The sequence below is a fragment of the Furipterus horrens genome, unplaced genomic scaffold (genome assembly GCF_987537825.1).
Source record: "Furipterus horrens unplaced genomic scaffold, mFurHor1.1.pri manual_scaffold_1, whole genome shotgun sequence".
NCBI classification, from domain to species: domain Eukaryota; kingdom Metazoa; phylum Chordata; class Mammalia; order Chiroptera; family Furipteridae; genus Furipterus; species Furipterus horrens.
In genome coordinates, this window is record NW_028327171.1 from 60224712 (window position 1) to 60238555 (window position 13844).

Here is a 13844-nt window from a genome sequence, read left to right on the forward strand (position 1 = left end):
CAGTTCTGGCCTTCCCAAGCTGCTTTTGGTCTTCTATTTCTTCTTGGGTTGAAGCAGACCAAGTCTCCCCACAGGCACATCAGTTTTGGGGGACCTTTATTTTTTAATGACAACCCAACTCCCCACCTGATCTCCTTTTCCAACGCTGCCAACCTCTAACCACAGTAGTGACTCTGTGCTTATCTGTTTAGTTCTGTGTATAAATTGAATTTTGTGGAGGTGACCCCTCCCCATACCACCTGGTCCTCCTCCCCTTTTCTGCCTGGTCATGGACACTCATGGAAGCAGGGCCAGTAAGGGACCATCAATTTAAAAAAATTAAAATACAACAATAAAAGGTTCACTTAATAGGAAGAAAAAGAAAAAAAGAAAGAGCTCATATAACAACACGCGCACACACACACACACACACACATGCACAAACAATACAATTTTTTTTAATGGGTAAAAAACCTAAATATACACTTCTCCAAAGAGGGTACACAAATGGCCAATAGACATATGAAAAGATGTTCAACATTACCGATCATCAGAGAAATGCAAATTAAAACCACAACGAGATATCAGCTCATATCGGTCAAGCTATTATTAATGGCTATCATTAATAAATGGCTAATTAATGGCTATCATTAATAAATGAATCAACAAACCAGTGTTGACAAAGGATGTCAAGAAAAGAGAACCCTTATTCACTGTTGGTGTGAATTCAGATTTGTGTAGACACTGTGGAAAATAGTATGGAGTTTCCTAAAAAAAAATTAAAAATGGAACTGCCTTATGTCCCAGCAAAAAAAATTCTGAAAAATGTCAAAACACAAACTTTAAAGAATATATGCACCCCTGTGTTCATTACAGCACTATTTACAATAGACAAGCTAAGGAAGCAACCCAAGTGTCCATCAACAGATGAGAGGATAAAGAAGTGGTGCATATACACAATGGATTATCACCTGGCCATTAAAAAGAACAAAATCTTACTATTTGCAACAGCATGGATAGACACAGAGGTTATTATGCTCAGTTAAATAAATTAGTCAGAGAAAGATAAGTATCTCATGATTTCACTTATATGTGAATCTAAAGAACAATATAAATGAATTAATGAAACAGAAACAGACTCACAGATATAGAGAACAGAGTGATGGTTGCCAGAGGGCAGGAGATCTGGGGCACTGGGTGAAAAAGCTAAAGGGATTGAGAAGTACAGATTGGTAGTCACAAAATAGTCATGAGGATGTATAGTACAGCATAGAAAATGTAGCCAATAATACTGTAATAACTATGTATGGTGCCAAGTGGGTACTGGAAATATCAGGGGAACACTTTGTAACGTATGTGATTGTCTAACTGCTATGCTGTACCCCAGAAACGAATACAAAATGATATTGAATGTAAACTAATTTAAAACTTTTAAATAAAAAATTGAACACAGAAAAAATATGTTTTGCATGAAAAAAAAACTAAACTAAATAAATTACAGTGTTAAATTTTGACAAGGGATTTACTCAGTGATCAAAACTCTTACCAGTCTATTTAAAGTCCTATTTATCCGTTGCTTATTGATTCTCATTTCCTTCTTTTTCATGTGCAAAGTACAAACTACTAATCTCCACATGTTTAATTGCTCTCTCTGAACACTGGACTCAGGCCAAAATCTGTCCGTTTTATTTTCCTCTATGATTCTGGGACATAGTGCACAGCTGAGAATAAAATGAGGAATTATCATTAAGATAAATAAGGTTATAACGGTCAGTTGAGCCAAGAAATGAGAAGAATTCTAAGTAATAGTTATTAGCCTGATTTTTAAATGGTCATGTTTATCCTCAAGTAACTCCATGTGAATTTGTTCAAGAAACTTCCTCTTTGCTTAGTTTTTACCAGTATTTAATATGTTTTTAAAAATTGGCTATTTTAAAGTAATAATATTTTTCTTTCTTAACATTGTATATTGTTAATTAAGCAATATAAACAATATAAATTTCATAATATAAAAATATTTTGACATAATGGTAAACAGTGTTGAAAAATATAGTGGTACGATGCTAATTTCATGTAAATTAACCTGTATAAGTGCTTTTATAATATCCATTTTATAAATGAAGAGACTAAGGCCTGGAAAGGTAACTGGCCAGTAAGTGGCAGAAACAGCATTACAACAGAGACAGTGTAATCCAAGTCATTCCTAACTACTATGTTCTACCATGTAATGATAACATTTTACAACTTACAAAATGTTATCACATGATCTCCTCACCAAAATCAAGAGGTAAATACATCCATTTTCATACCAAAGTTGCTGAGACTCAAAAAAATTAGTCTTTCCAAAGTCAAACAGCCACGACATAAGTTCAGGACAAGAACTTCAGTTTTCTCCCTATCTGTATTTCTTCTTCTCTACTCTGCTTCTTATAAAATAGGTTAAAATTATCAACCTGTGTAAAAGTTCTTGTTTCCTTGTTACATCTCACTATTACCTATAAAATATCCAGAATCTATTTATTGTATTTAGTTGTAATTTGTGTGTGTGGGGGGGGGGGTACGTTTGTACTGTAATAATGCGCAAGTTTTGATTTGGGAATTAAAACCTATATTATAAGAACAGTGTTTCTTTCTGATCTTTCATAATTCTTATAAATTTACTTCATCATTTGATGTGTGCTATCAATACAGCACTGGATTGGGAGTTAGGAGATTTTGGTTTTGTCAGTAATGAGTGAATCTGGATGAGTCACTTCTCTGCTCTACGCTTCAGCTTCCCCATCTACATAATAAGAGAGAACTCCAAGTTCTTTATGGCTCTCTACATCTGTAGGAATTATAATAAGTCAATATGTCTTTACAGGACACTTTTCGTGTGCTTTATTGTCTGTTGAGAGTACAGAGAGAAATTCATACAGATTTTATTCATCAGGGAAGCTAATAAAGAATGTATGGGTGAATTACAACATATCACATAGAGAGAAGATGGATGTTACTAATAATGCATTGGACTGTTTCTACGTTCCAAGTACTGTACTAGATGTTTTCATATGTATATTATTGTTACACAGTTCAAAAGCACCCAAGGACTTGAATAAGTTCACCTGGCAATGTTGATTGGGCACTGCTAAACCTGCTCCTTCTATTGCTAATGTTTCTTATACTCGAATTTCACTTTGACATCCTATCATAGCACTGTTTTCTTCCATGCTATTAACTGGTTTCATCTTGTATTTTTTCAAGTATTAAACACATTCAGTTAAAATATATCCAAGGATCAGAAGCCAGAGTCATAAATTACATAACTTTAAAATATTACATACATATACATCACATACGAACATTTAAAATGATAAATTCATTTATAATCCTCAAATTTTTCACTTATTTAAGAACTTTAAGTAATTAAAATTTAATATCAAAGAAAAATAATTAACTTTTAAAACTGTAAATACACTGCAATGTCAAAGTAAGACAGCATCAACTTGTATTGCAATATGCCTTAAAACCCATTACATTCTTTTTTCCCCCTAAGTACAAATGTTACTCTAATGTGTTCATACAAATTATATTTAACTTGTTCTCTTTATTTAAAAGCCTTATGTTTTGTGTTAGGAGAGGACAGTTGTAAAATTATTGACTGTACATTAGTCTCATACCGATTTCAGAGGCTATTAAGCTATACAAACAGCATCTTGGTGACTGGGAATTCACTTCAAATGCAGCATATTTCATAGGAGTTCATCTTTACAATCTGTTTCATACTGCATGCAAAACACCAAAGGTATAAGCAACAGAATTATTCAAGTATCAAATGAGTCATATGATAAATATTTGGCAGGTATGAAGAATCAAAGTGAATATCTTCAATAAATGAAGAAAATTGGCTTTCTCAACAGCTTTATTGAGCACCTACTATATTCCAGATATTTTTCTGATTAATGAGAATACTATGGAAAATATTATATCACTTTTTCCTTGGAAATAACATACCAAAATCAGGATTTCTTATATTATTTTAGATACATAGTCAGGTTTATGTAACCAAAGGGAGTCAAATAAAATATATCAACAAATAAAATCTTCACCATATATATCTACTCAAGGTAATACAGTGTTTCTGGAGTCAATTGAATATGTTAACACTTATTTTTGTTTTCTGTTTTTTTCCTACTGTATAGGTGTGAAGCCTTTGGGTGTTTGTGCTTAAATATTTCATGCTTGTACATTCGGAAGTAACACATACAAATGGTGCTGCGGAAAGACAGTGTTTTGTCTTGTGTTCAAATTAAACTATAACTGTTTTAAAAAATAACTCATTTGTTATTTTGGCTGGAATTTGATGAAATCAAAATGGGTTAGTAAACATAGGTGTTTCCTCAGTGTAGATTAGGAATTTACACAAAGCTTAGAGTTCTCAACAGCAGCAAAGCCTATAAAGTTAAGCTAAGATTTTATGTGGTACTGAGCTCAAAGGAAAAGGACTTCTGGAAAGGCTATGCATATTTACTTCTTCCAAGCTTAAATTTTGGAAAATAGAGGTAGAACCTACAACTAATTGAAATGCTGAAACTCCTGGTTCTTTCAGGGACTCAGCCTTGTCAGCATACTCTGCAGAGACCAGAGCAAAAGGGAGTCAGATAAAAGGCAGCGAATAGCTTAGTATGTCTTTAAAAGGAGCGTTTTAAATATACTTATAAAAGTGGGATAAGTAAGAAACAATTGAGAATTAGAGATTTAGAAAATCATGAATAATTTGACTAGTCACCAACTTGATGATAAGACACATGGGCTCCAATTTGTGATCCTAAATTAATTCATATGTTGTATATTTCAATTCACTTTCATGTATATCACCTAATATTCAACAACAATAGTACGTCTTTGACATTTTTTTTACATTTGGATCAATGTCTTCATTTTTAACAACATATTTCTACTTAAACCTAAAATAAAATGTGAAAGCTATTGAGAACATTTGAATAGGCATTGTATTTAAAGAGATACTTGCAGTTTTTATTTAATAGAAATTCAAGATACAAGTATCAAGCAGAGTCCCAGTAAGAAACAGCATTTACCCCAGAAGAATCAGTGAAAATTTTCACAAGCCTTATGGCAGTGTGGGTAGGAATAAGGAAACAAATAAGGTACAGTAAGATGATTGGAGATAAGCAATAGTGAGAAGCCATTACGACCCCTAGAAATGAAGAGACCAGGGGGCAGGAAACGTTGGTCCTGCCATCCAGTGAGAACAAGAGCCAAAAAGATTGAGCCTCCCAGAAAGAACTAAATACATGGAAGAGTAAAATCACTGCTAGAGACTCAATTCCAAAGTAGGGAAGGAGACAAGAAAAAATACTCCAACCTCTTGCCTCTCAGATATCCTGCCTTTGCCTCAGCCAAACTCAACAAAATATCAATCTCCCATTGACTAAACCCGGTCTACCATGGGCCAAACCCAACCTGAAGCCAATCATCAGGAAGACCACATGAGGCTCACACATGAGTCAACATCCAAAGGAATAGAGCAGAAAAGAGATGCAAGGAAAATGGACTTGAGATGTGCATGGGGTATGAATGCAGATCAATTAGCATACCAAGACAGCTAAGTGTACTTGAACTTTGAGACAGAAATTGAAAAAGTAAGCAGGATGCTTTTTGGAGTTTCACCAAGTGACAACAGCATGAAGAGAAAAAACATTTACTGTTAAACCGAGCACGCTGTTGTTCAGGGGCAGCCAACTGACCTGGAGTCTGCACAATCCTTCCCTATGTGGGAAGGCCCCTCCCCTCCACACCCCCACTCTTATTAGGGATTTCTGCGAGAGGAGCACGAGAGCTTCGCCCATTGTCCTTTATAAGATTATAAAGGGTCTTAAATCTTAGAGGAAGGAATTGTTACAGAGCAGGGGTACCCCCCGAAAGAAAGAAAGAAAGAAAGAAAGAAAGAAAGAAAGAAAGAAAGAGAGAGAGAGAGAGAGAGAAAGAAAGAAAGAAAGAAAGAAAGAAAGAAAGAAAGAAAGAAAGAAAGAAAGAAAGAAAGAAAGAAAGAAAGAGAAAAAGAAGGAAGGAAGGAAGGAAGGAAGGAAGGAAGGAAGAACAAAGAAAAAAAAATTAAATTTATTTCCTAAAACAGTGGTTGTTGCAAAGCTATTCCAAATTGGACAATTTAAAGCTTATGCTCCTAATATCAGGGCTTTTTCTCTGAAAAAAAAAAAAAAAAGATCCTGTCTTTTGAACCAAAGAATAGAAGTATAAAGTTACACTTTGAAAATAATTTATACTAAAAAATAAATATATACATAAAATAATTTATAGTTGAAAATTATCATATTTAATAGAGCCTGTGACCCAGTTATTCCATTCTAGGTGATACCTTGCAAAATGTGTATATAAGGGGAGCCATGTACAAGAGTGCTCATTACAACAATACCCATATAGCCAAAACCTTAACTCAAATGTCTATCCACAATAAAATTCATGTAATAGGTATTGTATATTTATACAACAAAATATTCTATCATAATGCAAATGAGCAGAGTAGAGTTATAAATAGAAACATAGAAAATTCTTACATTCAATATTATGTTGAGCAAAACCATCAAGTTGGAAACAAATATAGTCACAGTATAGATCTGTCTATATGAAGTTTAAAATCTATATTGTTTAGAGATACATGCATATGTGGAAAAAGTATAAAGAAAAAGAAATAAATATTTACATAAAAAGCAGCATAGTGATTACCTCTAAGAGAATGGGATAGAAAAGAGACACATAGGAGATTTCTGACATTCTGGCCATATTCCGTTTTTTGACCTGGATGGTGTGTTAGTCTGCTAGGGCTGCCATAATAGAATGCCACAGTCTGGGAGATTTAAACAATAGACATTGATTTTCTCACAGTCCTGGAAGCTGTAAGTCTAAGATCTCAGGACTATATTGGTTGATTGAGATCTCTCCTCCTGGCTTTTAGACGGCTGCCTTCTCACTGTGTCCTCACATGGCCTTTCCTCTGTGTGCTTGTGAAGTGGGAGAGAGCGTTCTACTGCCTCTTCCTCTTTTTTTTTTTTAAACAATTTTATTTATTTATTTGTTTGTTTGTTTGTTTGTTTATTTATTTTTAGAGAGAGAGGAAAGGAGAAAGAGAGGGAGAGAAACATCACTGTGTGGGTTGCCTCTCACATGCGCCCAACTGGTGACCTGACGTGCAACCTAGTAATGTACCCTGATGCCTCTTCCTCTTCTTAAAAGAACCCCAGTCTTATGCGATTAAGGCCCCATCCTCTGACCTCACTTAACCTTTATTACCTTCTTATGGGCCCTGTTTCCACAAAGGCACACTGGAATTAGGGCTTCAACAAATGAAATTCAGGAAGACACTATTCAGTCAGTAACAGATGGTATTTATATGGATGTTTGCTTTACAATTACTTGCTACAATGTATGTTATTTTATGAATTTTTCTATATGTATGTGATATTTTACAGTAAAAATATTTTAAAGTTATTATTACCTGAGTTTCTTTTACTTGGATATTTTGAATTTTACAAATAGGAACCTTCTTGGTAATGAGACAAATATTTTCTTTCCAGGAAACTTGATGCTTTCAAGTAATTTCCTTTGGTTCCTAATAGAGCTCACTGATTTTAATAAATTAGAACGAAAAGTCCAAAAAACATTTTGTTCCTGCAAGCTCTATGGAAAAGGCACTTTAGGTGCATTTCAATTGATGAAAACGATTTGTCCTAGAACACATGTGCCAAACATCTGTATTTGAAAGGAGATACAACATAGAGAATATAATTGTAGGGTTTGCTCTTGGAAGAGAAGAATTATAGTATGGAAACATTATTAAGTAATAATTAAAATAATATAATTGTGCTGAAAATATATAAAATTGGATTCTGAGTGACTTTGGATTCAGGGATTTATCAGAGTAAGTAAGGGTCAGGGCTAGTGATAAGAAAGGGATGTACTCAGGGGTCCAGGCAGAGAAATAGAAAGAAAGAAAGTCTAGCATGGGAGCAAAAAGGCATACTGAAAGTAAGCACAATTTAAAATAGAATCCTAATTTGATATGCTAAATTATTTATCCAAAGAATAATCTAGTCTTAATATAACATAATTGATTTCTATTCCTTGAACTTTAGAAGGTTCCATTACACTTTGGCATGATTTTTCGTTCATAGGCAAGCATGTTGGAGATGTCACTTACTGTGGGTAATGAGAAATATTTAAATAATAATTTCATAGGTTTGAGTAATTTAATTTTTTGCCAATTTTGAAACTTTTTTCTACTTTTGAGTGCAATGTGTTCTGAAGCTTTACTAAGGCTTTCTTTCTTGAACTCCTTTTCCCAACACACTTTTCTCCTGACCTAATATATTTCCATGTGCATTAGTTGCTTTTACACTTGCTCATTTTTTCTTTTAAATGACTTTTCCTGGAGCCCCCTTGCCCTTCCTGGTTAGCACACATTAAGAACTATAGAGTTGAATGTTTTAGCAATTGTTGCATTGGCAGAGGTGAGACAGGAGTGTGGAAACAGGCAAAATGGGGCGGGGTGGGGGGTGGTCAAAGGAAAGTTACTTCTTTGTCAGGTTAGGTAGCATTGTCTCCAAAGTGCTCTGGATCCATGGAGGCCAAAAAAAAAAAAATTCAAACTGCAGGTAGGATTTAGTGTTTAAACACCACTGCTTATGCTCCATCACTATTTTTAGATTGTATCTCTTTTATTTTGAAAGGAAAAAAGATCAAGTTTTTGATGTGGTTAACATTTCATCATGGATTAAATAAACTCTCTCCATTACCTTTCAACTGTTTACAAGCCTCCCTAAGCTTTTGGCAAGTTTTTCTCACCCTTGAGAATAATTTATTTGCCTGCTATCTGACTGTCCAGTAGTTGGAAGGACTGAGGGATGGCCTTACCAACGCAACTGTTCTATAAATGACATCATCAGGGCAGGTCCCTATGCATAGATAGAAATTACCGCTATGTACTTAAGAGTTGTAATTTGAGTTTCCTTAAAGGTCTTAACAACTAGAAGCCAAAAGTAAAACTTTAATCATAGAAGTAATTAATACATATTTACTTCAGACTTCCAGAATAGAAAACTACAGGGATACGATTGCCTTTTAACAGAAACCCCTAAATCAAAATCTTTAATGTGTCATTCAGATCTTACTTATATCACCACTAAATTCTCTTGCATGTTGCAAATTACTTAGAGTGGGAAAGGAAGCAGAATACAAGGGAAAGGGAATCGGGCCAAGAATAGTGTTTGGGTTCTAATCTTCCATCTGTCAGCTAGATGTCTCTTGGATACATTTAACTATTGATTCTCAGGTTCTTCAACTGTACAATGTAAACAGTAACACCAAATTATCCGTCAGACAGGATTGTTTTAAGGATATAATAGAATTCCTCTTAGCCATCTTAGAAATTATTTTAGAAGTACCATTCAGAATAGCGACCACAGAAAATGATATGATGACTTAGTTCAAACTTCTACCAAAAGGCAGAAAACCAAAGGTAATCTGTCCACCTATAAACAGAACCCCATGCCCTCCTGTCTTCCACAGGGTCTTGTTCTGCCAACGATTTCATTTCTGAAAAATCCATAATCCCTATTCTTTTTCACATGGCTCCTTTAACTTCAAAAAAATGGTCAAATTGCCTAAATTATAGAACAAAGAACAAAATAAAATAAAAACCTTTCTAGTCAATGCCTTTCCCTTAAAGCATCACCTTAATTTTATCTTTTCCTTCTCTGCCAAACTTGTTTAAAAGTCTCACACTTATTTGATCTCCCTCCTAATTATTCCCCAACCTATTATAATGGGGTCTTTCCCACCACTCTACTGAAACCACTTTTGCTGGGACATCAACAGACTCCTATTTGCAAGACTCTGTAATATTTTTAGGGCTCATATCTGACACTTAACACCCCCCTTTTTTTAAACTAGACCATAACCTGCTCCCTGTTTTTATATAGTCCGTGAGCTTAGAAGAGTTTTCACATTTTTAAGTGGTTATAAATCAAAAGAAAGATAATATAGTTGACATATGAAAATTATATGAAATTTGAATGTCAGTGGCCATAAATAGAGCTATATGGGAACACAGCTACACTTCTTTGTTTGTCTATGGTTGCTTTTGAACTTCAGAGGAGGCAAAGTTGCCTGAAAACCAAAATATATACTATCTGACCCCTACAGTAAAAGTCTGCCAATGCCTACTTAAGCTCCCTTCAGCCAAAGTTTCAGGATGCTTTCCTAGAAAAGCTCCTACTTCTCCGATAAGGCCTCCCAGAGCTGTTGTGGAAATTGAACTAGGCAATATATGCAAGGTACCAAAGATGGCATCTGTTTCAAGGTTTGTGTTCAAATCAATGTTAGTTCTTCTGTCTTTTGACTCTTTCCCCCCCTTGTCTATCCCATAGAAATGTGTTCCCAATATTTCATCTTCATTTTATCCTTCTCTTTTCTACTCTTTCTTGTAAACCTCATTTTCTCTCATAGCTTCAAGCATCATCTCCATACTCATGACTCTCAAAAAATTACATACTCCAGCCAGATCCTGCTTTATTTGGATACCCTTCAAGAAAGCAAGCTGAGAACATCCAAAATTAAACTCATCTTTCCTCCAAAATATGTTTCTTCTTTGTATTTATCATCTCATTTAATAACACCACCATCCACCTACCTCCCAGTGCAAAAATCTCATCTTTCCTTTCTACCTCTTTCTCACCCTTCATGTCCAACTAGTCAATGAATCCTTTCCACTGCTTTTTGGAAGCTTGTCCCACCATCCACAGTCACCATTTTAAGTTCTCTTCATTTCTCTTCCGGAATTTTTAACTAATCTTCCAAATTTCTAACTCAGTGGACTCACAGCTTGGTCCTATTTGGATCTATCCTCTACATTTCCATTAGAATTGCTTTTCATCATCCTACATAGCAAAGGAGATCAGAGCACTCCCTGCTTATTGACCGCTGTGACTCTGATTGCCCACAAAATACATCCAAACACCTGAACCTGGTCTTTTACAGTCTTGTCCTTGCCTTACCCATTAATTCCTTCAACAAATATTTATTGAGCATATACTATGTGCCAGAATTATGCCAGATTATTGGTGAATAAGCCCAGCATACAGGGGATTCCAATTCAGCAAAACAGATCAAGATTAAACAAAGTAGCACTGCACTTCCCTTTTTTCCATATTGTAAAAGGCACACTGTCATAGTGACCTCTGTATAGAATACCCCAACCTTCAAGGCAAGGTTCAAATACTTTCTCTTGTGTGGATACTTTCCCCAACTTGTAGATATCAGAGTTAATTCTGGGCTTCTTTATATTCTCTCAGCAACCTCTAGTATTTAAACACAATATTATACATTCTTCCTATTTTTACCTCACTAGATTGTCAACATCATATATTCAGAGACTGTGTCCTATTGATGCCCTGGGCCTAATCCAGGAGTCATTATAGGTGCTTTGATTAATTATGTTTCTTCTAGAACTAAAGGCCAAAAACTGGCTTATATCCACACTATAATAATAAGCAATATATGAAAAAAATCAAAAAGTAAAAAAAACATATTAAAAGAGACAACATATGTTGTTCATGGATAAATAGTATGAATAAAATAGTATTTTGTATTTTAAGTAATTAATTTTAGTAATTAGCTCTTACATTTTTTAATTCAAGAAGAGCCAAATAATTTTCCATTAAAGACATACTTAACTGTTATGTTTGATTTTTATATGCTGATTTTGCATCTCATTTTTGTATGCTCAAAGTATATTTTAGTAAAAGATAAATCATCTTTTTCCTAAGAAATATTTGAGACTATTATCTTCAAGATATTTGTTTTATATGAATAATAAATTTATATCCTGTAGATCTTCAAGTCATAAACATACAGAAATAGAAAATGATGGATGAGCTGTGGAAAGGTTCAATGAGATAATTATAATAATAACTTTCTAATATTTAAGATGTGCCAAAGGGGAGATCCAGGAAATTATCAAGCAGTTAACATCAATACTAGGAAAGAATAAGAAAAAATAATAATAGAAATGATCAGGAAGTACTTATGCAAGAACAACTTAATGAGCAACCAGCAGCATGAGTTCATCTAGAAAGATCACAGAAGACAAACCAGACAGGAGGTGTGAGTATAAGCAGAGTCAGCCAAAAGAACCCAAATCTGTCTTCTTCAAATTGTGCCCATAGACATGTGAAAAAAAGTGTTTTAGTTAAGAGAATCCTATAAGAATACATATAAAATTAATTTTGGTTAATATAAAGACAACAATTAAATTTTAAAAGTTGCTATTAAAAAGATACCTTCAACCTGGCCACACCTTTACCATAGGACCCCCAGTGGTGTATATGAGTTCCAATGGTATTACTTCAATACTCTTACTCCATTTGCCAACAAACAATTGCTCAAATCTTGCTAATAAGTGATTTTCAAGCCAGCCAAACATGGACTGTTTACTCAGGCTGTCTATGTGAACACCTCCAACATGAAAACTAGTGTATATAAAATCCTGATAAGATGATAGCTGTTAGCAATTGAGAGGCTGCATCAAGTTTTGCTTTTTGAAAAAATAATTTCTTTACCATATATGTAAGGAAGCATTTGGCCCACAGGGTCAAGTTAAATATTCTAAATGGACCACAGGAAGCTTTATTCATTACAAGTTCTCTCCAGCCTAAAGGAGCTCAAATCAGACAAGTTTTCACTGATTAGGGAAGAATCCCCTGCTTTGACCAGGAATCATGCAGCTCAGTCAGCAGGTGGGAGTGTGCCCTGGGCCAGCAGGAGCATTCTCTAGGTGGCCAGGTGCCACGGAGAAGCATAAGCCAAGTCAACAGCCTGATACCATGACCTCTATAGTAGGTAAAGGAGGGCCAGCATGGTTGTGTGAATTGTGAATGAACTTTCTGATGGTAAAGAAGGAGTCATCCACCAAAACAGAACCAAAATAAGAAATATGGTAGAAAATATTTGGATTGTATTCTGAAGATAATGGAAATTTAACTAAAATTGCAACAGCCTCATCTCATCTTTCTTCGGCCAGTTAAATTCAAACAAAATTTTGCAAAACTTTGCATTTTTCTAGAATGTTTAACCTGAAGGTCTGTTAAGCTCTCTATATGTGTCAAAATATATATTAATTTTTCATCCTAAATACTCACCTTGGTATTTCCATATACTTCATTTCTCAGCACCTTCATTTTTTAGCATTTATTATATAAAATTTTATTCCTTTAAAGTTAAATATTTAAGAAATTGATATAATTCTTATGTATGTCAGTTCCACTGTACAGAGCATGATATATTAACAATAATTCAAGGATTATTAGAGATCATGTTCATAGATTTAAAAGTCACACATTATAACTCTCCTGTTGGTAATTTAATTGTGTGGTTTTTTTTTATTCTTTCCTATCATTTAACAACATTTTTGTTGGTGAATATAGTTAAGAAAGTTAGAAAGTTAAATTAATTCAACATTAAATTGATCTATCTTCAATTTACTACATCTGACTTCATCTCTAAAGTTAAGAGCTTTATTCCAATTAGTTTTCTCTTCTTTCTTCATGAACACTTAATTTTTAAATGTTTAACTCACAGTTAAAGCAAAATGTGACTTAGAATAATATATTTAAATTTTTAGATTCTTCCTAGCCTTTATACATTTTATTATATTCACCAACTTATTGGATAACAGCTTTATGCTCTGGTGAGGTACAAACCTGGCAAACATTCCTTCTCCACCTTTATAAATGAAGGTGACAAGAAATAATTGAAACCTTGCCTGATTAATAATCTACAAAGTTTATAATTCT